This window comes from Phyllostomus hastatus, unplaced genomic scaffold (assembly GCF_019186645.2).
Source record: "Phyllostomus hastatus isolate PE091 unplaced genomic scaffold, TTU_PhHast_1.1 phas_contig_402, whole genome shotgun sequence".
Classification (NCBI taxonomy): Eukaryota; Metazoa; Chordata; class Mammalia; order Chiroptera; family Phyllostomidae; genus Phyllostomus; species Phyllostomus hastatus.
Window position 1 is genome coordinate 6592819 of NW_025333873.1, and position 26183 is coordinate 6619001.

Below are 26183 nucleotides of genomic sequence, written 5' to 3' on the forward strand. Positions count from 1 at the left end.
CTGAATTCTCTGAGGTCATACTCAAGTTCATCTTTGAATTAAAGAAGTTTTTTTTAGTGTGAATCTCAAGTTATATATTTTTTTGCATGCAAGGAGTGAGAAGATAAATAAGAGGTAAAATGGGAAGATTATTCTTCCTTCATTTTTGGTATTTAATGCCTTTTCCTTAAACTTGCACAGATATTGCTGCATATCAATTAAAGGTATACGCTTGTTTAGTGTTTTGTTTGCTTCTTTGTTTTTGTTATTATGTGATCAATTTCTGCAGTTTACTTAGAATAAAGTTTTGAAATGTGAAATCTTTAGGAGAAAATATTTTTCCTTAATTTTAGGGCTTAAAAGATGTTACTAGAAATAGCGTGGCTTCGTGCCAAACAGAGAAGAGGATGCATAGCTCCTCACCTGTCTTGTCTCATAGAGACAGGGGTGACAATTCCGTATACTTTGCTTCCTTGGGGAGCATCCGTGTGGACAGACGCTGCAAAGTAAAGATCTTCACATGTCCCACGTATACCATGGATTAGCTAGCTATTACACACCTGGTTTTTCAGCCCACCAACCAGGCATGTGTCCAGACTGAGAGCTGAACCCACAGGCTTCTGGTTTACAGGGCGATGCTCCAACCAACTGATCCCCCCTGGCCAGGTCCAAGCACCTATTTTGATAACACAACTTTGTAGGTGGCACACCTGTGCTGATGGAACACCTATTTTAATGGCAAACCTAGGCAGATGGCGCACACTTGTGTGGATGGTTCAACAGTATGGGTGGTGAAGACATGTACACGTAGGATTTGGGGAGATATCTGTACGGAAAGTATTTCTTTGCAGGAGACACATGAGGGGATCCTGATATCTGAGCTTTGGTTGACAAATTGGTCCAGGCTTTCCTAAAACATACCCTCTGTACACCATTTAAGACTTTCAAACTTTGGAAAATATGTCCTCTGCTGTAACCTGACCATTGTCCAGATCTTAGGGTTCAGAGTCCTGATCAAAATCATATGCAAAAGAACAAAAGATTAAAACAAGTCATCCTAATGTCAAATTTCTGCTCAGAAATCTTCAATATCACCTCCCTGTTTGGTTGCATGAGGTCTAACATTTGTTAGTATAGAATCCAAGGCCCCACAACCCAGTTGTATCACGTCACTCCAGGTGTATTTCTTCAATCACGTCCATGGGCACCAAGCCATTCCGGCGGATGTGGCCTTTACTATCATTGTATGTATCACAGTCATCTCTGGCTCGCTTTGTAGCCTTTCTCAGGTGAGTCTCCCTACTAAAGAGCTTCCATTTTCCCGTCTCTCTAATATCTGTTCATTCATCTATTCATGTGAGGAGACTTCAAGCTCTCAAGGATTTTTCACTTTTCTATGCTTCCAAAAAGTAGATGTTTTTGAGGTGGAATTTTTCTGTGCCAAACAGCTCACTGCTTGCTTCATGGGCATGATCCTCTTCTGTCCCACCAAACAGTGACCGTGCCCTCTTCTGCCCCCCTCAGGGGTTGGCATTGCTGATTACTCAATCAGTGTCTCCTACTTTTTTACCCCCAGATGTCAGCAGATGAATGCCTGTGACTGGCAGGACTCTTCCTGACCCCCCTTTCCAAGGCCCTCCTGGCGGGACTTCCCCAGACTGACATCTTCAGTCTGTGAACTTCTGAAAGCCAGGTCCTTTTCTCTCCTCCCAGTCCCCAAAACTGTGAGTTCTCAGTAGTACAGTCTGGGTCTTTCCCTCCTCTGTTTGAATAGTTCACGAAGCAGTCCATGCTTACATCAGCTCCCTTTGGTCTCTGTTTCTAAAATGCTACAGTAGTTAAGAGTTTAAGTTGCTTACTGGCACCAGAATCATGGAGCAGCTGTGTCAATACAAATGGGAAATACCTATGTGTGCATGTGAGAGAAGGGGATTGTTGAGGGACAGAGGTCATCTGGTATACCTCCTTTCTTAAGAACTAGAAGCGGCACTGGGGCTGCTCAGTCAATGCTTATTGATGATTCATTTAAAGACTAATAAATCTGCTTTACTGATTATCTTCTGCCTTCTTCCTCCTACAGGCCATTCCTAGCTATCCAGTGATTCAGCTTTCAAAGTTTTTGTCTTCTCTCTGAGCCACTTCATTACCTGTCTCCTTCCTTAGTTTTTATTTTTAATATTCTTGAAAGTAAGGCAGTAACCTTAGCTTTTTCTACCTTGTCCATGCCTTGCTGACTGATGTCTGCTTTTTCTATGATTCTCATTGGGCCTGGAATCCCATACCGTCACCTGTGTTCAGTAGGTTTAAATGGAACTTCATGATTAGCTATCAAACCCTTCCCAGCCACTTGTCCTAATACCTTAAATACTAATTTCAGACTTTACTTTAGTCTATTTTGGTGACTTATTAGATTTTCCTTTTAGCTTTCCTCCAGGGGACATCAATTTCAAACTATCACAAGCACAGGTGCAACTTCTGCTCTTATAATTCCCGCCCACACTTCTAACTCCCTGTATCTTCTGATAACACCGTATTAAGTCGCTAATGGTTGGAGTTTGAAAGAGTGAATGTTAGAAGCATAATTACAGACTTAAGGGAAACAAATTGTACCCGGAAAATTTAGAATTAATTTCAGAAAAATAGGGCAATTGAAGCACCTAGTGCAATTTGAAGTGACTTTTGGAAATGAGCGGCTGTGTGAGAAATCAGCCCCCTCCTAACTTCCTATGTTTCCTTTTTATTTCTGTCCAAGAATAAGGGCAGGTCAGTGGGGAGGTTTAGCAAACAGCAATGTGCATTTCTTGTCAGAATATCAAAGATAAAGGGCTCACCTTAGAGTTAAGCATTCTCCCTTTAGTGCAAATAGAAAATGGGAGGAGGCGTGCGGGTGAGACCCATCATTGCCCTTGGGTGAGCTGGAGAAATTGCAAGACCAGAACCTAGACATTCAAAGAGACAGTTCTTCTGAGCTCAGGCTAATCCCATCAGTCAGTAATTTCTCATTTCTTATATCCAGTATTGGCCGACGGCACTATCCCAGTTCACTCACAGTCATGTGACCTATCTTCAGTCCCCTGGCACCTTTGCCCAAGAGATTCTCCCCTACGGGAATGCTGGGCATTAACTCAGCTGGAGTAAATGCTGGACCTTAACTCAGTCAGTCCAAACCCATCCACTCTTCCAGACACATCCACAACCCTTGTCCTCACATCAACGGGACACCTACTCTGACCGCCACAGCACCCCTTCCTCCTAGTTAGGTGATTCCAGAGAGATCATTTCCTGGATATTCAGCTTTTTTCATCTCTAAAGTGATAAAATTAACAACTATTCTGTAGGGTGGTTTTATATGAGATAATGAATGTAAAATAAACAGTAATGGTCTGACCTATAGTGGGTGCTAAATAATCCTTTTCCAATTGGTATCTGCATTAAAAAAAGGGTGAAGAGACTCCAATGACAGGTTTGATTTCAGTTTAGAGCAGTTAGTGACTCCGTGTTACCCTGATTGCCATGCAATATTTATTACTGTCAGTAAGAGCAGGAATAAAGCTTATGAGTGAGTCAGGGTATCATGGTCAGCCTTACTGTTAGAAACCCATGACCACGAATGGCAGCTGGGATTTTTCATTGATTAGAAAAGTTAAGACAGCCCACCCATAGGACCTCAATTGTCTCAGGATGGTGAAGTTGGGTCGGCAGTGAACATACGGAAAATGTGACTAAACCAAAGCAAGCTCAGAGAACCACAAGGCTTTCTAAAAAGTTAGCAAGACAAATACCTGCCCTGGGGAACTTGCTAAAAAAATGTCTTATTCGTCAGAGTCCCTAACTGTAGCTCTTTTGGTGTTACTGAAATAAAAAAGCAGAGAACCAGGAAAGTCTCTAAAATTCAAATACAAGTGCAAATTTAATACAAGCAGAAAAGCCTCTTCTCAATGGCCTGTATAGCTACTGCTATGCACTGTGCCTAGATGGGTTTTAGACTGTCTTTGGGGAGAAATGAAAAAGTACTGCTTTCGCTGGGAGAAATCTCATTTAGTGTCTCCTTACACTGATCTCAGAACCCAAGGAGGTTAGGCACCCATGCTCCTTATGCTTGAAAGTGGGAATAACTTAAGGGCCAGGCACACTGAGAGACAGGAAGAGCTTTATTAAACGATGGGACCTTCCCCGGCTTTGTGAACTGTTCCTGTAGGCTCATGTTACTACCTGCCTGCTTGTGGGAAGAGTCCTCAGCGGGCATATGATATATGTCCCTTCTTATATTTCCTGGAGGCCCTTATCAGTTCATTCCTAATTTGTATTTGATTCTATTAGGACCAGCATCGGTGGGCCATAAAACCAGAGAATGCTGGAGCCAGAAGCTCCCTGAGATCTGTTATTATTCATCCCTTGTTTCTACAGGTGAGAAAACAAACCCAGAGGGAGGGGGTTATATATGAGCTTCCCTGACCTGATTTGAGACTATACCCAGAGTAGGACGAAGGGCTTTTGACTCTCAGCTCAGTGACCTATCCATTAAAATATGCTGCTGCAATGAACACTGAGGTACAGGAAGTGTCACAGATGATGGGACATTGTCCTTAAAACAAAGTAGTTGCCTCTCCATCCAGGAAAATGGCGTTAGGTGAGGAATGATGATAAAAATGCTGCAAATATTCTCTATGTTGCTCTTAACTGTAGGGAACATGAGCATTTACACTGAGTAAATGTAGTAAGAAAAAGTGATGGATTAGCTGAGTAATCCAAAATAAAAAGAGATATTCCCCCTGCTCTAGTCTGGAGAGATAGATAGGTACCTGCCTGCAGTATGAAATTATGTAATGGGAATAATTAAGCACCGTACAATCTAAGAATTCACGAGGAGGGTGACGATAAAGATGCTACAGATATAAAGACCAGGCTTTAGAAGGAAATCGAGGGAGGCTGCTCAAGGAGATGGCAGTTTTTATGGAATTTGCATAGTGGAAGGGCTTTGATAAATATAAAGGGGGAAACTTTCCTTTGATTGGAAAAAATGGTAAATGCCTTCTCTGTCCACAGTATCTGGGTAAGTGCATCCAGTCAGGGGCATCTCTGTCACGTGGTGAGGAAACAGCTAGAGAGAGGAGGGGATGAAGCTATGGAAATAGAACAGAGAGCAGGTCAGAACAGCTGACACACAGGCCCGAGATGTTCTGATGTCTTGATGGACTGAGGTTATGCCAGGATGTCTGATAGGGGCCCGATCCTGGGAGTTGCTGTATATGTCTCCTCTATTCACCACCAACAAAGACAATTTCAAGGTCTCAGAACAGGGGAGTGGGAAAATGTGATTTTTTTTTGTTTAAAGATTTTATTTATTTATATTTGTTTATTTATTTATTTTTAGAGAGGGAAGGGAGGGAGATAGAGAGAGAAACATCAATGTGCGGTTGCTGGGGGTTATGGCCTGCAACCCAGGCATGTACCCTGACTGGGAATCGAACCTGGGACACTTTGGTTCCCAGCCCGCGCTCAATCCACTGAGCTACACCGGCCAGGGCTGGAAAATGTGATTTTTAAAAAAGATTTTATTTATTTATCTTTAGAGAGGGAAGGGAGATAGATAGATAGATAGATAGATAGATAGATAGAGAAACATCAATGCTTTCTCTATCTGGTTGCTGGGGGTTATGGCCTGCAACCAAGGCATGTACCCTGGCTGGGAATCGAACCTGGGACACTTTGGTTCCCAGCCTGCACTCAATCCGCTGAGCTATGCCAGCCAGGGCTTGGAAGATGTGATTTTGATTTCAGAAAGATTCCATCTGAGCAGGACCACACTACGACTTTCTTGGGACCTAAACACTTTTGCCTTTAGGGGCATCTTCCTACCATTCATATTTTTATCAGTTTTTAAAAATTATTAAAATGTATATTTCATGACTGCATTGATATAAAATGAACATATTAATATTATACACTATGACATTTACTTTGACCTAAAAGTTTATGTTTTAAAATTCTAATTTCAAAAGAAATTAAACTACTTAAAAAAGTAATGCAAGCCCAGAAAATTTTGCCTTTGGGCCTAATAGGTAAGTTGGTCCTGACTCTTAAAAGCAATATTTGAAGTGTCTTAAGAGGCAAGTGTGGGAAGAGAGACCAAGGAAGAGATTTTGCTAAGGATCTAAATGAGAGTTATATCTAACAGTCACAAGTTGTGATGCATGCAGAAACAAAAATTGAGACGATGTTCTGAATGAATATTTCACAGACACATAAAGAAAATCCAAGATTTAATATGTAAAAACAAGAATTCCCAAGTAGTTTAATCATTGTGAGGCTAAGAAATGGCTGCCCCCAAACTGTATATTATCATTCAAATTAGTTTGAACTTTGGTTTATAGTATACCAAGAAATGTTCATTAGATAGGATTTTAATATTTTCCATTTTTCCTACTCAGACCTTTACTACTTACCAGTATGCTAGTGTGTGAACACAACCTTGTTCGTTTTTGAGTTATTGAATTATTCTAAGAGGTACTGAGATCAAGGTCATCTATTTGACTTCCCAAGGTGCTTTCTCTGATTCACTGGGGGTTCATAACTATCATCGAAGATGGTTATTTCTTCAGATATCTAGTAAAATCTCCGGCCCATTGCTGTAAGAAGCTCTCTCCTGAGTCAGTCAGGATTCTTTCTTATTCCCTTGAGGAATTTATGATTTTTTTATAAAAACCTCATAAGAAGGGCTTTGCAACTTCTGTGGTGGTGGCAGTGAGGTGGGTTGGTGACTGGCTCCCTGTATTCAGGGGGGCTGTTTCCTCTCCCATCACCAGGAACACGTCTTCTATGGCCAGTTCTTAAGCCTTGACTGTGTGCCTCAGATAAAGTAAATCACTGCTTGGCATTTTTTAAAAAATCAAACTCTTTAACTCTGTGGTTCAAGATTCCCAATCACACAAAAGTCTTGAAGAAATTCTATCTTCCTAAATAACATCTAGTTCCATGTGGGGGGACTTACCGTTTTTAGTTTAACAAAGAAGTTTTGTTTAACAAGTTCTCCACCCTTGTAAAACTTAGTTCTGTTAGGAGAAGAGACACAAAACAAGTCACATAACTTTTAAGGTTACAATCACATCAATTATGTTTTCTGACTACAACAGTATGAAACTAGACATCAATAACAGGAGAAAAGTGGAAAATTAACAAATATGTACACATTAAACAACACACTCCTGTACAACTCTTGGGTCAAAAAAATACTATAAGACAAATGGAAATGAAACACAACATACTAAAATTTGTGGAAAGCAGTCAATGCAGTTCCAAGAGGTAAATTAATAGTGACAAATACTCATAATCAGAAATAAATGAAAGAGTCCACAAACACAATAAAAATAGTGAAACTAAGAGTTTTTTTGAAAAAAACCCCACAAAATTGACAAACCTTTAGCTTAAGTAACCAATAAAAAGGAAAGAGGATGCAAATAAATATAATTTTAAAATATATAATCTTTATTATATTTTTCCCATTACCTTTTAGTCCCCTAAAACCCCTACCCCCAGCAATCACCACACTGCTCTTCATGAGTCCTTTTTTCCTTTTTGCTCAAATAAATAAAATTATCATTGAAAGAGTACACATTATGACTGATACCAGAGAAATACAAAAGATTATGTAAGACTACTATGAACAATTATACATCAACAAATTGGATAACCTTTTAAGAAAAATTATAAATCCCTAAAAACATACCAACTACCAAGACGAAATCATGACAAAACAGAAAATCTGAACAGAACCGTAATGAGTAAGGACATTGAATCAGTAATCAAAAATTTCACAACAAAGAAAACCCCAGGACAAGATAGCTACACTGCTGAATTTTTACCAATGTTTAAATAAAAATTAATGCCAATTCTTCTCAAACTCTTCCAAAAATCACAGAGGAGGGAATACTTACAAACTTATCATATGAGTCCAACATTACCCTGATACTAAAGCCAGATGAGGAACTTTACCTCAAGAAAAGAAAATTACAGGTCAATATCCCTGATGAACACATACAAAAATCTTCAACAAAACACTTGCAAACTGAATTCAACAGAACAGTAAAAGGATCATACACCATGACCAAGTGGGGTTTATTTTTGAGACACAAGTGGTTCAATATCCACAAATCAATGAATTTGATAAATCACATCAATAAAATAAAAATAAAGATTATGTAATAATCTCAATAGTTGCAGAAAAAGCATTTGAGAAAATTCAATATCTATTATGATAAAAAAACACTCATCACATTTGATATAGAAGTGTACCTCAACATAATACAAGGCATATAAGAGAAGCCCACAGCTAGCATCATACTCAGTGATGAAACCTGAAAGCGTTCTCTCTAAGCTCAGAAACAAGACAAGGATGCCCGTTCTGACCACTTCTATTCAACATAATACTGGAAGTCCTAGACAGAGCAATTAGGCAAGAAAAAAAAATAAGTCTTCCAAACCAGAAAGGAAGAAGTAAAATGATTTCTGCTAGCTGATAAAATTATCTTATGATGTAGTGATAATCATTTCACAATGTATGTGTGTGTATACATATATAAATGTGTGTGTATATGTATATATATAAAAATCACCTTTTACAATTTAAATATATACCATTTTTATTTGTCAATTATACTTCAATAAAGCTGGAGAGAAAAAAAGGATGTGGCCTGGAATTCAGCTCTAAAATAGAAGATGTGTACCCCCATAATTTATTCAATGCAAAAAATAAATGTTAAAATTTATATTTATATATCCTATCCTTTAAAATATTCTTATACATATACTTTACATAATAATCTATTTAGATAGTAATGCATGAATATAATTTAGAGATGAACAAATACATATACTCTTTGGGTACCTCTGACTGCTTTTTACTAGTGGACTGTACAATTAAGAAGATGGTGACACCTGTGATTAAGTGGCTCATTACTTTTTTGACTTCTTTTTTCACCAGTCCTAAAGCCTTAAGAATATATTTCGGCCAAGGGAATTTCTTCATTGTCCCTTGTAAACACCATGATTCCCCCACCCCCCACTCTGCAATCAGACCTTTGGATCTTCATATTTTGAAGATCCTGGCACTTCCTCTCTGTCTCTTCAAACAATACCAACTTTTAGAGACCTATTTAAAGACTTCCTCATCCATGCTTCATTCCCTGGACGCTTTGACATCTGACTCAATAGAACTGTTCTCCTTCTCCTGGGCACTTCATCAAGCATTTATAGTCACTCACCTGACATCCGTTATGATGATGCCCTTGTCGTGAGGTGCCGCTGTGCTCTCCATGAATCTTTGAATGTCATCCCAACTTGATTCCAAGTCCCTGAGGGCAAGATCCGTGTCTTTCATTTCCTGGAATCCCCTTCTATGGCGGTGACAAAAGTGAGCCATGATGGCAATTGGTGATGACAACAATATCTGGTTCACCGAGGTTTTGGGAACTTCAGGGAGACAGGAGTTAGCCAGAGTTTGGCAAGCAACTTAGCAGCGTTTTCCTGTAGGGTGGGTTTTTGGCACAGATGCTGACAGAAGTCATGGATTCTTGGGTAGGATACAGGGATGCGGCAAACTAGAAAGGGCATAGATTTCATATAAAAGAACCAGATTCCAATTCTAGCTTCACTGTTGATAAATCTTGGATTAGTCTTTTAAATTCTCCATTTGTTTCTTTATTTGTAAAACAGAAGTAGATCCAAGTGTACCATAAATATTAGATACGTGAGTAAATCCTATATTTAGGATTCGATGTCTGGGAGGTGTAATAATGACCTGCTAGGCACACAGTTGTAGCTCAGGAAGTCCTGGCTATTTCTTAACCAGAGAGACACTCCATACACTAATCACTTGTCGTCTCGGGATCTTACCCGGACTATCCGGTTCACATGAGCTGACCAGCCATGTCTACTAAACAGCGTTAAAGACTTATGGGCCTGCCACTTAGGGACTAAAGTCTGCTCTCCATTCTTCTCTAGCAGAAGCCCCCCACAGGGCTCTGATATATCCCCCTCAGCTCATCCGGCTCCTTACCTCTCCCCCCAGGGCCACTGCATCGTGTTCCCTGACTTCGCTGACCAAAACACTTAATGAAGAGGAAGCCTTGGATCCGTATGCCTGCTCTTCTTTGTTTTTGTGTTTTGGTTGGTTTTGCTTCCTTTTTGCACTTGAAAACAGCAGAGCCTGGGTTCTCTCCAGGCCACATGGAAGGAGCAGGATTTAATTACTGCTGAAGGGCTGGTACAAAAGGTTAGCCAACAACATGCATTCTTATTTGGCACTGAACTCTGAAGCTGAGCATTATGGACTGTAGAACAAGACACAATTGGCGGCTGCTGTCCCAGAGCCGGGAATGTAGAATTTAGAGGAAACTGGGTTAGAGCGGATGGGACCTCTCAGGGAGGTCAGAAAGAAACTAAGCAGCCATCCATAAAGCTGCCGTGGCAGTTATTTGAAGGAAAAGGCCAAGGCTTCCCTTCCATGCTTCTAAAAACTTCAAATAAAAATAGACCATTCCACACTGACACAGATAGGAAATGGGCAGCAACTGAGGGCCTCAAAGTCAGAAATGACACTGAGGCGACCTGTCATTGTTCCGAGGAAAACCGGTAGCCACAGCCCCAGGTGCGGAGATGGTGAACAAGGAAATAATTCCTCTCCTACACTTATGTAAAGCCCAGGAGAAAAGGGATGGCCAGGGAGTTGAGGAAGGGCAGGAAGTTGGGGCAGCACTGTTACAAATGCAGGGCGAAGCTGAGAGCCAGGGATCCGACATTCCTTCGGTTTTACCTTGAACAGGCAGAGCAGAGGCGTCTGGACACACTGGAGAGCTGTGTCTCTCATCTTCCTTTGCTGACCGCCAGCCTGTGTGGTATTTTGTGGCGCGGCCTCTGGAGGCCTAGGCTGAGTGTTGGTAAAATTGGAACGTGAGCATACAGGCCCTCCTTTCGGCCCAGACTTGGGTGAGTATTGCTATCCAGTCCTCTCTCTCACCGGTCTTCCAGTCCGTTTGATAATCCTGTATATCTGCATTGGCTAGGACTCAAACTCTTAATTGTGTAATATACCTTAAGTCATCAAAGCTTCATGTCGCTAGTGCGTAGAATAGTGGTAAATCAAGGTAGGTGGAGAAGAGAGAATAAGTTCTGTCTTTGAGAAGCATCCCCAAGACCAACTGGCCAGCAGCAGGACTCAGCTAGAAGTCAGAGGGTCTGTCTAGTTCAACTACTTGTCACCTACGTCCCTGCAGTGCTGTCACCAGGACTATCAGGCTTGCCTCAGCTTCTCAGTCCAGTTCCCAGGCATGTCCCATGGCAGGAATCCTACTCTCCCTAAAGCAGCTCGCAGCATCTTTCGACGGGTCTGACTGTTTATTACAAAGGTTTCTCTGCAGGCAGCCTGGAAAGTTTGCAAATCTATGGACGCATCGGGCCCCCACTAAGGGTGGTTGTTAGTATTCGTCAGACTGTAACATTTTCTTGGACACTCATTTTGAACGAAAAACATATGCATTTGGCTATGAGGCTGACCTTTTCTGCCTCCTTACCCCTCCACGCTGGAAGTCTTCATTTCCTGAGGCCTGCTGCTAATATAGGACACATGTTGAAATGTTTATGCTAATTAGGCTTTGATTGGAATCTCAGAAACAAGTTAAAATGACAAGTTTTATCTTGTTGATGAATTAATTAATGAAGTCACTGTTATGCTGTTTGAAATTAGCCCTCTGATTTTGACAAGAGGCGAGGATTTTCTCCTCGAAAGCCCAGTAGATTTTATACAGGAAGGTGTGGAGGAATTACATGTTCCCAGGAGGAAGTACCAAGGGGTGAAAAGAAATCATTCTTTTGGTGAATAGGTGAGTAGCGATGGTAGATTATAAGAGCAAACACTCATTCGTGTGACTGTGTGCATGAGTGGGAAGGCGGTGTTGAAAACGCAGGCGAGGCAGAGAGATTAGTAGCCGATGTCTGTCTGTGATTGTAATAAGCTGCAACCCGCCCGACTGAGCCCTGTTTGGAAATTCAGCTCTTCTGTGATGTGTAAGTGTGTGTTAGTCAGGGCTCCCGGGCAAACAGCACCGATAGAGTGTGTGTGTATGTGTGTGTGTGTATATATATATATACATATATATATATATATATATATATATATATACACTCTCTCTGTTTCTCTCTCTTTCTCTCTCTCTCTCTCTCTCTCACACACACACACACACACACACACACATTCATTGGCTTGCACAATCATGGAGGTTGCGGAGTCCCACCAACTGCTGTCTGGTCTGCAAGCTGGGAGACCACCCAGGGAAGCTGGTGGTGCACTTACAGTTTTTGCCTGAAGGCTTAACAACCAGGTGACCTGATGGGGTAAATTGGACAGGGAAAGATAGATGCCCCAGCTCAATAGGCAGCTGGGAAGCAAAAAAGGTGAATTTGTTTTTCTTCACCTTTTGTCTTATTCAAATCCTCAAGAGATTGCACGATACCTGCCCACAGTGGGGCGGACAGTCTGTTTTGAGCAGTCCAGGGATTCCACTGGGAAGTTCCCCCGAAGCACCTCCAGAGACACCCCCAGAAAGAACGCTCCATCTGGGGACCTGTTGGCCCGAGCAAGCTGACACATAAAGTCAACCACCCCACAGTGGGTCCTGGAGAGCACGCTGGGAAGGTCAGTCATCATTCACAATGAGTCAGGGTTCTCAAAGAAGCCCACTTTTTAAGAATGAAAAAAAACTTGGCTAGGGAAGAATGTATATATCCTCAACAAAGTAGACACGTAATTGCCTAGCCATCCAGGGAATTAGGCCATTCACTTGAATTGTGTGACCCCCTGAGACTACATCATGAGCCCATCCTGTGGTGAGCAACGGGAACATTGGTTCACAGTGTAACCTACTTGGTTTGATAGCCTCGGATTGCAGAGCATCCTAAAGAGAGTAAGGGGCTTCCCCAAATCACATAGGCTACTCAAGGTAAAATGAGACCAAACACATACTTCCACATCTAGTTTTGGCTCTCTCTAGTATTTTGATGAGATAACACAATGCATTCTAATAATGCCAGATAAAATAATAATTTAAAGAAATTGAAGTCTAAAGACAAGACATAGAATTGCCAGAGGCCGCCCAGCAACTTGCTGACAGAGACAGGCTCTCAGCCAAGACACCGACCAAAGCCATCCATGCACGAACTCAGGCTACGCTTCTGCCGACTTTTCCAGTCTCTGAGTTGCTGCATAATATAAGAGTTTTAAAATCAGTGTCCTTCTCGATACATGACAGTTGTTCCCATGTTTACAAGTTGTGCGTTTCCCTTTGGTTAGTCGGGCTGAAGAAATACAGTTCTGTTATCAATGATTATGATTTAGATAGACTTAGTATAATCAGTAATTTCTGATGTTGCAAACCCTGAGATTACAAAAGTCTTTAAAAGATTCATTAATATTCTCTTTTTTTCAGGGAAAATCACCCGAGTTTCATACAGTTTAATTCTTATAAGCGTATAATTTGGATTTCGAATATGCATGTCATTATACTTGGTGCTGATTAAAATACAAAGATGAGTAATTTTGGGCTTTGCATTCTATGGACGGACTGTGTATTTATGGGAAGAGATGTGTTTTTTCAAAAAGTAAATTTGATACAAAGTAACATGAATCCGGTTTTCCAGGGCAGGCACGTACAGTAGGCTGTGGGTGGTCCTGGTTAGGAACAATTTAATGGGCAAGGGGTGTCTGAGAAGCCTCATGAAACAAAAAGTATTTATGGAGAGCTGAAAAAATTAGTGACACTTTTTGTTTGATTGGAGAAAAGACAGAGGTAGCCATTCTAAGCCAGAAGAACAGCATGAAGAGGGACTGTGTACAAGACAAAGAAACACGTGCATGGGTGAAGCACAGACAACTAGTCAAGACAATGATATTGTTTGAGAGATACACACGTACACGCACAGACACACCCATTTATGTTTCTAAATTGTCAACATAAAGAAACGTCCACACTTGTAGACTATTTTCATGAGTTTATTTGAGCCAAACTCTCAACATATGCGGGGAAGCAAGATCTCAAATGCTCTGGAGAATAACAGTTTTGCAAAACTCCTTTTGTACATTTGAAATTTAGGAGAGAACCTAAGGAAAACTACATGAAGCTGGAAAGAGGCAACTCAAGGATGGGACTGCAGGATAGTTAAGAAGATTATGTGCTCTCTTGAGTGTTGATAGCCCCCTCAAGGTGTTTTTTTTTTTCCTTTCCTGGTATTTCAAAGGTTTGTTGACCTAGATGCACAAGAACAATGGACAGGGCTGGCTTCATACCTTTCCCTAACGAAGTTACAGGCCTGGGGTGCAATGACACCCCATGAGCTTCCCAGTTAGAAATGTATCATCAGATCACCCTGTGAGATTACTTTCCATAGAACTTTTTTTTAATCCCTAATAATCTGGATTTAAGTTTACAATCTACTTCAATTGCCAAGATACACACACACACACACACACACACACACACACACACATTCTTTGTGGAAGGAGCAATTATTTGATCTATAATTGAGAAGGTGCTCATCATGTCTCCTCCATTGTCTGAAAAGGACACAGTTACAGCCTATGGCTGCAACACAGTGGTGGAAATGTAAGAAAGGCTCATATTGCTTCTGCTGCATGCTCTCAGGTAACTGTGCCATCTTCATTATATTAAAGGAATAGATCCATTTAGCATGGACCTGTAATATAAATGATTGGCAATTTACTAAGTATGTAAGGGCATTTGGCAGAAAACATATTTATTCTCTGGCTTCAAACTGCAACAGAGTCTGTAGGATTCACACCAGATTTGGAACCTATCCAGAAACACTTAGTTAAGTTAATGAGAAATTACCTTTATCTGTTTTCAGTAACTTTAGTCATGCTACCCAGTGGAAGTCCTTTTTTTTTGAGACCCTGTTAGATCCAAACCCAGCTCAGAGACACATTTTTCTAATTGGAAAGAATAGTACGTGATTAATTCAAACAGTTCTTTTGGGGAACTCTACGTAATGCACGCTTGCTGTATTTATTTTCAGTTGGGATGATATACTTTGCTAATAGGTGTCAGATTCCATGTGCTCATCATGGACGTCATATCATGTTTGCTCCTTGCGCAGTTTACTTGGTACACTTTTCTTTGTACATATACTGTGAATGGTGACTCAGAAGGGATTGGCTAAGAGTGATCATGCGCTAAGAGAATCATCCTACGATGAGTGTCCAGCGGCCCCTCATTGCTAAGGGGTAAATGCACAGCATCGCAGAACACTCTCTTCTGAGCAAGTCAGTAACTGTATCACACTCAGCTACATTTTTTCATTCCAGGTAATGAGAGGGTTGCTTTCCAAGTCAGCCTTCACTGTGAAAAAAAACTGTTAGCGATATTCCATTCATTATTTTTATATTCTTCGCATACCATTGAGGAAAAAAACAGAGTGATATAATATGAACATATAATATCCATTTTGTAATAGTAATCATTCACCACAAAACAGTCTTCTCATATTTGCAAGAAATAAATGCTAACTATAAAGATGACATCTTATATTAGTTTTCCCTACTTCACTCTATCCTGTAATATCAGAAGGTATCTATACGAAAATTTGTGAAATGAAATCATAAATTTTTTCATTCCCAGCTGAAGAGCAACTCTAAACTTTTAAGTAATTAAAAAATATTATGATTGATTATAAGAAAAAGTACTATCATGTTTTTATTGCTATCTATAACGTCAGAAAGAGATTTTAATCCTTGACAGCCCTTTATTAACACCCCTGTATCCAGGAAGAGAATATTCTATTTGATAAAGATGAAAGGAAAATGGAGGCCTGGCCAGGGTCACTTGTTGAGGGGCAAGGTAAAAGCTCCAAGTAGCAGGAGTAAAATCCTGACCCTGCCGTTTTCCACCCCTCCAACTCTGTCAAAGGTTTTGGCACAGCAGGTGTCCGGCAGACACCATGCGGTTCATTCAGAGCTGCTCAAGGCCTAGACGTCCTTAGCTGCATTTCTAGCCTGGATGGAGCCTGCGGGCTACTGGCAGAGGCCAGTGGAAGGTAGTGAGCACGTGCTACCCAGCACAGGTGCCACTGGGTGGACTAGGCAGCAGGACCCCGGCACCCACGTCCCAGTTAGTGCGGGAACTGTCTCCACTGGGCCCCAAGGAGCAGCATGCAGCAGGGAAGGCTTGCACTAACAATGGAAACCTTTGGTTCAAGATCTGGTAAGAGACCTTATTCTATACTCCATTCCCTTCCATTCATTTTCCATATCATTCCACCCTGCGTCTGGATCCATAGACGCATTTCCACTTTCAGTCTAGTGCAATAAGGCAGGGAGGATTTTGTAATCATTAGGAAGAAAATTTGAATTAAGCTTTTATTCTATTTTCCCTTTGCTCTTAAAACCCAAATTCTATGCAATTTGTCAATTGCAAAGACAAAGACAACTAATCCTTCTAACAGAAATCATCAGGATTTCTTAAGCATAAAAATGAATCAGAGAGGGGGGAAAAAGGATTCCTGCATGAAAGTTAATTTTATGATATTGCAGCATAAATTGTGACCTGGCAGTTCCTTCTGCAGTTTAATAGAACTGGCAGCAGGCACCGGGACTTAAGCAGACACTGTATAATGAGAAGCAAAGACAAATCGGTGTGAAGGACAGGGAGAAGGGCATTACTGCTTCCCTCCTGGAAGATTAAAAATAGTAAAATATTGCAACCAGAATTTATCTAAAGGGAGATATGATCGCAGAGACAGGAAAAAAGAGAGAGAGAGAGAGAGATTTTAAGAGACCACCATAGCCCAGTGTCTGATGAGCGGAGCCAGAGAGCAGGGTGCTGACATTTGAAAAAGTCTGGGAGGGCTGACCATTCTCCCAAAGACCTGGTGGCAGGTAATTTTTGACATTCTGATTCTGAAATGGTACAATTTTCTAGAGCATAATTAAAGCAGAATGAGAATGTTACTCCTTGTGCGCTGTTAAATGCGGGCAAGAGGCTTCCATGTACTAAATAAGTGAAAGTATTCAGCGTGAGAGGACAAGGGCCAGCTTGCGCAGTCAACCGGGGAGGCGACTTCCTCAAATGCGCCGTCCGGAGCAGCGCCGGCACGGCACGTGGGGAGGGCCTGCTCTGAGCTCTGCGTCCGCGGGAGCTGTATCGGAGCAATTTCCAAAATTACACAGGGCATGCAGCTTCTGATCTCCTAGCAGAACAGCCATATTATCCTGAGGACTTGCAATAACAGGAATTATATGCAATTTTCTGATAATGACTCTATTAATGTGAGTCACTGCTGACAATACAATTTGTTAAATATCGCTGGATTCCGAAATCTTACTTTGTGTCTCTGTGAAATCCATCTTTCTCACCGCTGCCGTCACCACGCCGCCCGCCGCCATTGTCGTCATCTCCATCATCATCGTCATGGTCGTCATCGTCCTCAGAAGAGCTGTAGATGTGTTTGCGTTCAACAGTAGTACTTTTTCTTAATTTCATTAGCATTGCAAAAGGGGGTAAAAGCATGTCTATCTATTCAAGTATCAGTTTTGCAGTCCATGTGTTTGATTCCTTCTTTGAGAAACTAGGACCCCAAATTAATTAAATTTGGATCAAATTTAGCTTAACTTTAAATTGTCTTTTATATCAAGGGAAACTGTCTTGGCAATTAGGTGCTTCAGATGAGTTCCTGTAAATACCCATTACTGTACATTCTAACACACCTGGATGAAGGACAGAGCCTGAGCAGCTCATGGTCCAATTTACTAATTGGGAACAGCAACTGCACCTACTGTTTTGAACCTGAATTAATTAACTGAAACAAATTAAATTGTCTTTGAGCTATTCAAGGGAATGACACCAAAGGCAGATTTGAATGAGGAAAGGACTACTTAACTTTCTTTTTAATCACTCAGGTCAGATTTTCTTTGTAGTAGATTATTAAAAAGTCTTCAAAGGTTGGGAGAAAGTAACAAAACGGTCTTATCTTCCCACCCAGATTCAGGATCCAGCAGAAGTAACGCCTGCTTGAGTGTGGTTGGGAGGATAATAATATGGGTGTAATAATTCATAGTTTTAATGTGAACATTTCACCTAAAATGTCATATGGAGTGCTTGAGTGTGATATTGTTATGTTACAGAATTTCATGCTTATGGTTGTGTAATAAAAGCTTTTGTAATAAAAAGGGGGCATTATTTGTGCTGGACCCTGTAAGTAATCTGTAATTTATGTAATAGATATGTAATTGCTTCAGTGGTAGCTAAGGTGGGCTGGGGGCTGAAAGGCATAGGTTCAGGGTGAAGCAGGGTAAAGGCGGTGAAGGTCAGGGTGGCCAAAGGCCGGGGTGGCAAGTGCAGGGGTGGTGACGGCTGGGGTGGCAAATGTGCAAGTGGCCAGAGGCCAGATGGCCTGACAGCAAAGAGCACCAAGCCCCTGCCAAGCCCCATGGAGACCAGAGTCCCTTGTCCCGAGGATCTACACAGTTGGCAGAGTGGGGGAGGCTGAAGAAGTCACATATGGATTGAGAGGTAAAGTGGCGCTAGCTTTCCAGGAATGGAGGCGTGGATACTCAACGGTATTAATGGGTTTCTTCCTTCAGCCAGTATAGGCCCCCTGGGCCTGTCAGGTCTGGGGATGAAAGCACAGTTTCAAAGGCTTCCTTTCCCAGAGAGTGGAAAAAATACAAAGAATTTCAAGGCCTGCTGAGTCAGTGGGTGGGACCTGTTCCCCTCCTGCTCCCTGCCATTGTTTGCTATCTGTCCTACCCAGCAAAGTGACCTCCTGAGAGCCCTGTTCTCTCATTGCTGTGGAAGCCAACACTAGCTCCTGGTCCTTGTGATATCCCTGGATTATTCTTCTCGTCTCCTAAGTGGCCACACTGCCTCTACTTCTTCTTTCTAGTCTGAGGTGAAGGATTAACCAAACTAGCCCACCCAAAAGCATTTCCACCTCATGATTACGTTGCTCCAGAAAACACCCTAGCCCTCCTTGCCCAGCGAGCACAGTTCTAACCTCCTTCCCTTGCTTCTAGGGCTTTGGAAGCTGGATTCGCCCAGTTCAGTAGATCTGCTATCAGGCTGATGTGGACAAGCTCCCTTTGCTCAGATGAGACCAGGCCCTTCTTGTCCCGCCTTGTCATCTTTGATCACTTAGCTCTCTTCTCCCATATCCGCCACATAAAGTGCACAGAGAGACACTCTGTTCCATTCCTGTCTTTATCTACAGGAAGCATTAGATATTTTGGAGAGATAAAAAAAAGGAGGAACAAGAGAAGATTATCAAGCAGATAAATCATTCCTTTCTTCCTTAGGAGTTTGCTGCTTTTTAATCCTAAACCACCAGATTGCCTTTGTGATAGGTGAATGAACACGCATGAGTGTTGGCTCCTCACAGAAATGTATCTGGGAACTTGAGTTTTAAATTGTCTTTAATTTTTTTTTCTTTGAGAATCAGTTTGAGAAATGGCCCTCTAAAGAATATCTCTGGGTATTTCGTACAACTTCTATCAAAGATTGATATTCTTCATTAACATTCATACTTTAAAAAATATATGTTCATGCTTTAAAAATGTATGAATAAGTATATTCCTTAATTTGTATAAAAATGTCTTTTAAAGATGCTTTTATTACTTAGTATATTGAATTTTCCTTTTGTTTTGATGGCCAGAAAGTTTAGCTCAAATTTTATTTTCCTTTTCAGTAGCTTCTAACCCACAGTGTTCAAGTGTTATCTCGAAAATCACTCTATTTCTTTCATTACGTAGCTCTCACTATTAGGCCTTTAAAGCTTTTGCCTTGTGTGTTCACCTTTGTAATCCATCTGAAGTCGTTTCTCAAAGTCTCTATGAGGAATTTAAATGATAAATGCATCCCCCTGCTGATGTCTGTTTGCTTATTTATTTGTTTATTTGACTGCAGGTCAATATTGTACTTGTTATTTTTCTGGGAAAACCCGGCACAGGCTCAATGAAAAACAATGAGACAATCAGGGAGTTTTTGCAGTAAAAAGTGCTCTGGTTCCCAAGCCCTCCCACCTCCCAGGGACTTACTTTGCTCCTTCCCTCCTGTCTCCTGCATGGAATCGCTCTTTCCTGGATCTTTTCCATTCACACACAAACATGCCCTTATCTCCTTAACAGATACAGGAAGCACTTCAGCTAGACTCACTCCCTGTCTAGCTACTGCCTGGCTTCTCTCTGTTCACCTTCATGGTCATGTTGGCTTTTATTGCATCATTTGGGCCATGCTCTTCATGCCCGGGGCTATCAACTCCTCTAATCTGGCTTCACTGAAGCGGTTCTTGGGTGGTCCTTCGTGACGTCCATGCTAGAACTCTTCCCTATCTCTCCTTGAAGGATTCACCTATTTTAGCTCTTTTGACACAAGTCTCTTCTGGGTTTTCTATCACCTCACTAATTACTCCTGGGCTTCTTTTGCTGGCTTCTCCTCCTCTGTCTCTAAATGTTGGGTGTCTTAGATTTTAGTCCTAGAAGACTTAAGTTTACGTCTTCATTCTCTATCGTCTTTCTTAGATCATTTAAATCATTGTCATGTATGCATTTACCACTTACGCTGATAAATTTCAAATTTATAACTCAGATGGCGAGTTTGAGCTTCTAACATAATACTATGTTGAAGCATCTTTTTGATCGCTCCCTCCTGGTTCTGTCATAGATATTTCAAATTTAGCACGCAACTCTGTGCTAGCTAATCAATTACATTATTCTATGTAGTTTACTTAAAATTCCTGAGATACAATAATATTTCACAGTTTATGGATGCAAAAACGGAGAGCAACAGAAATGCTTATCCATAGCTGGTGAGATGTTAAAAGAAGCTTAACTTATTAAAAAGTAAAACATACATTTACTACATGACCAAGCCATTCCACTCCCAGATATTCACCCCCAAAACTGAGAAATCTACAAAAAAAAACTATATATGAACATTTATAGAATCTTTATTCATAACAACAACCAAATTGGAAACAACCCAAATGTCTGTCAGTAGGTTAATGGGTAAGTCAGATGTTGTATCTGTAAAACAAAATACTACTCAAGAATAAAGTGGAAAGAAATATTGATACTCAATAACATTGATGAATCTCAAACATCAGTATGCTAATTGAAGGTGCCTTGTGTAAAATACATACTGTAAGAGCCTATTTATTAAAAATGCTAGAATATACAAATGAATCTGTAGTTATTGAAAGTAGGTCAGTGATTGCTTGGAGCCAGGGGTGGAGGAAGGGATGAACTGAAAAGAAGTGTTAAGAAAACTTGGGTGGCAGATGGTAATGTTCTATATCTTGGTTGTGGCATTGATTTCATTGGGCATATAATTCACTGGTTTTATGGGTGTATATATCTGTCAAAACTCATCAAAATTTAAACTTGTAATGGGTGCAGTCTACTCTACATAAATCATATGTCAATAAAGTTGTTTAAAAGAAACCCTAAAGCTCTGAGAGTCTGAATAAGTTGATTAAAGTTTCATGGCATCATAACAGACTTAGCATCACAAAGCTCATGCACTGAGCTAGTCTGGATTGCTGCCTTGAAATTATTTATTATGATATGATATAATAATCATTGTTCGCAAATGTTTTCTTGAATGTTTGAGACAAGAAAATATACATTCACTGGAAATTTAGTCAAAGCAATGTGCACATAAATTCGATTCCTATCCCGAGGCAACATCCAGATGCTAAGTGCATGGTAGGTGCGTGTATGTGTGTCACACACACACAAGCTGATTGATTACTAATCCACATTCTCGGCTAACATATTGAAGCATAATTGATTATTTATTCCAAATGTTGTCACAATAATCTCTCTTATTCTACATGCAACCTCTATCGAGGATTGATCTAATTTCTCTCCTCTTGACTCTGGGTGGATCTGTGACAGTTCCAACCAAAGGAATACAGTAGAAATGATGCTATGTGAGTTCTGCGGCTTCATTGTAAAAGGCGATGTGGCTTCTGCCTTGCCTCCTGGAATATCTGACACTTGGAGCTTCAACCTGCCATGGGAGAAGTCCATCAGCAACGAGGTTGCTGGGCTGTAAGGAAAGCAAGCCACGTGGGGAGGCCATATGCAGACACACTGGTTGGCATTCCGATTATTCAGGTCATCCCAGCCAAGGCACAGGCCGGAGAGGTAGACAATCCTTCTCACGACTCTCATCCCCATCGGAGGCCACACATACCTGGGGCAGAGATCAATCATTCCTGCTGAGCCCTGCCCTCATTCCTTATGTAACCTGTGGCCATAACAAATAAGTATTGTAAGCTGCTAAGTTAATGAGGATAAACTTAGAGCTTAAACTTAGTACCACAAGTGGGATTCTGTTGTTATAAAGCTTTAAAACACAGTGATATCGGCTTTGGAACTTGGCACCTGGTATGAGCTGAAAGGTCCTTTGATGTTAGTTATATAAATGAGCATATTGGTTAAATCAAAAAGGAACTTGAGACTTTTCATATGTTCTAGAAGGGCTTCAGAAAGGTTAGAAGTCAAGGACACTGAAGAAATTGCTATTGGAAGATTTATTGTAACTAAAAGAACCCTTGTTATGTACTGGCAAAATTTTAGCAAAATTGTTATCTGCCTTGATATGAAAAATACAATATTTACCTGCATCAACTGGTGGATTTGGCTAAGAAAATTTTCAGGCAGTTTTTGGAACTACCTACTGATTTCTTATAGCTGTGCAGAAGATACAGAGAGTGGAGAGAGAGAGGTGAGCAAAAGGAAACTATTTCTATTCTCAAGCAAAGTTTAGAGACAATATTAGGGAGCCGGGGCTTGCTGGGTTCAAAAACAAAACTATTTTCACCCCCTGTCTCTCTCAGCAAAAGATTTTGAACTAGACTATTGTCAAAGCGGTCTTAAGATCACAGCAGTATTGAGTAGAAGGTGTAGATACGTCCCACGTGCCTCATCCTCCCTCATATCCATAGCCTCCCCCGTTGTCAGCATTCACCAGCGCAAGGGCACATTTGTTGCCGTTGATGAGCCCACGTGGACTTATCACTGTCACCCAGAGCCCATAGTTTACATTAGGGTTCACTCTCGGTGCTATACATCTTATGGATTTGGACAAATGTGTAATGAGTTGTATCTGTCATTATTGTATCAGACAGTAGTTTTCTGATTCGTTAAGCGTTTTTACTTGTTATTAATGGAATGGTGAATTCCCAGCTTCTTCCATGTCAGACCAAAAACAGGAAGTTCCTACTGTCTAAAAGTTGCTTTTGTCAAAGTAAGAAAGGAGTTCAAGGGAAAATAAACCCCAGGGTGCTATCAGAAATATGTCTTAGGATAAAGGTGAAGCCAAACATGTAATTATAAAACCCGTTTGCTGAAACATCAGAAAGTTTAGCCCTGGCCCACGTGGCTAGGTTGGTTGGAGGGTCGCACTTTGAACCACGTTAGAAATGCACAAGAGACAGAGGCAGGAGGAGTTGGATGGTCTGATCCAAGTGCCTTTGTTTGATGCTGCGCTTACAGGTGGGATGTGTCTGGACGGACTGCGGCCTCCAGGGTAGGGGGGAGGCAAGAATGGGGTGTTTTAAAGAGAAAGCACGGTGTTTGTAGGGGGAATAGGAGACAAGTTAGTCTCTTGTTCTTCCAGGGGGTGTCTCAGAGTTCCAGGATGTGAGCCGGGACAATGGGTTAGGTAAAGGGCTGGGCCGTTCCCAGGTACTGGGGGGTCAGTCTGACCACCGGCCATTGTGGTTGGTGCCAGATGTCTTTTGTGAGCAGTGGGAGAGAGTATTGATTAAGCCTCAGGCTACCAAGTGAGTCAGGATAACTGAGTCATGGGCAGTCCAGCGGGTTGGGAAACTGGCCTGACCCTTTCAAACCGAAAGGTCACAGGTTGGATTCCTGGTCAGGGCACATGCCTAGTTTGCGGGTTCAGTCCCTGGTCAGGGCATGTATGAGAGACAAACAATTGATGTTTTTCTCTCACATAGATATTGCTCTTACCATCTCTCTGTCTTTCTTACCCTCTTTCTAAAATCAATATGCTTGTCCTCAGGTGAAGATTTAAAAAAAAAAAACCCTCAGAAAGGTTTGGGAAAATGCTTTATGAGCCCTTTCAATAAAAGAAGTGGACTTCTAAGGATCTTTAGGACATCTCCTTGCTTACCCTCTCTCTTAATAATACCCATTTGGAGAACCACAGAGGCGTTATACCACACCTCACAGGAAGCCCAAGGTAAGATAAGGACTTAACCTTTAAGAGAATTGTGGAAGTGAGTTTAATTCAATGGAGTGGGCTATAAACTGATACACAAAAAAACCACAACCGTTTTAAGGGTAGTTTTTATTACTTTGACCAAAAGAGACGAAGACAGTGCAAGGTCAAAGAGAAGGAGACTTTGGACACCACCCCTCTCGACTTTCACTGGCGGGACGTGGGCAGAAAAGTCTATCTACTTAGTCATAAACATAGGCTATTTTTATGGAGAAAAGAAATGACCTAGAACATAAAACCAAGGGTCCTCAGAGGAAAAAAAACCCCCAAGAATCCAAGACGTAGAACTCAGAGTCAGAGCAATAACTTCTTGGGAACAGAACTGTACCTTAATCAAGGAAGCGGACAATGTGTGTGTGCCCGGCTGAATTTTAGAGTTGTTCAGCAAAAGTGATTGCCGTGTGCATTTGTAGAGTGTCTATAGGAATTATCTAGGGCAGCTCTGCCACCATATTTTTGGTATGAATGTGTAGGGTAACTTTTTTTTAGTTTAAAAATTTTCAAATCAAGAAATACAGTACTAAAGTTGCCGTATGGGTATCCAACATGCCTCATTGTATCTAAACCTTATTTGCATAACAAGATATTTGAATTTGAAATAGGGTGAGACTTTGGGGTCTTAGAGGAAGGGTATCAAAGACAAACAAAACCATACATTTGTTACAGTGGTAAAGACAAATTTTTATGTAGTCACCGCTGACTTTAGTCCCAGAGTGCAGAGGTGATGGGTGTTTTAAAAGTGCAGTGAGGGAGTGGGGGAGAGGGAAAGGAGGAGGGAGAAGAAACTCACACAGGGTCGGGCAGCGTGAATGTGATGAGGCGCTATGCCTGCTAAACTGGCGAGTTTCAGAGTTAGGACTGGATCCTCCCACAGAGACCAGGAGACAGAGGCCCTGTCCTCCCTGGTGATTACATTTCACAGGAGTGGCTTTCAGGTTCTTGAGAAAGACACTCTCCTGCATTATCAGAGATACATATGCATCTCAAAGGAAGAGAGGAAGGACTCGCAATTGCAAGGCCTTTACAGCCAAAACTCTAAGAAAGAGGGGCCCGTTTGCAGGTGTCCTCTGGGACAAAGAGTACGTTCTCCAGGCAGCCTTCCCCTTTCTCAGGGGGCATTTCAGTCGGGGGCTGGGGTTACGGAGGGACTCAGCCTCATGCTGCTGGAAGCCAGGCGAGAGTTCGGTTTTCTCTGGGTGCAGAGTTGAATGGAGCCATGCTGTGCCAAGACTTCTACCGTTCTCGGAGGGAGAGCGCGTGTATTGTGTGTGAGAGATAATAACAATAATAATGATGTATGGCCAGAGTTCACACTGGCAGTTTTAAAACGTAGCCTGCAAATTCTCTGATACTCTTACTATCAAGAACGACGTATGGTTTCTCTCCTCTTGAATCCGGGAGAGCTGGTGACCGTGACTAATAGAATGTGGCAGGAGGGGTGCCGTGGGCTCCCAAACCCAGGTCAGAAAAGTCTTTGTTCCGTGGACTAGTCAAACTTAAAGACCTAATCTTCTATGTCAGAGGAATGCGGACAACAGTTTCCAGAACAACCGGAGGCTGACTAGATTAGAGATGTGGGGTTATGGCTGCTACCACGAAGGGCCCCGTTGAGGTGCAGGTCACTGAACTAATATTGTGATCATGAATGAGAGCTGACTGAATAAATGAATTAATGAATGGGTCTCTTCATGGTAGACACTGTATCTGAATTGGAACAACATTAGAATAAAAATAAATTTAAATAATTAATGATCGATTCCTGAATGGCCTATTTAAAACATGACAAGATAATGAATCTTAAGAATATTAAGTGATGTAATTAATGGTCATGTGAGGAACTCTGAAGCTATTTAAATTTTATTTCTTCTGAAAGGGAAAAAGGCCAGTTGCTATGAA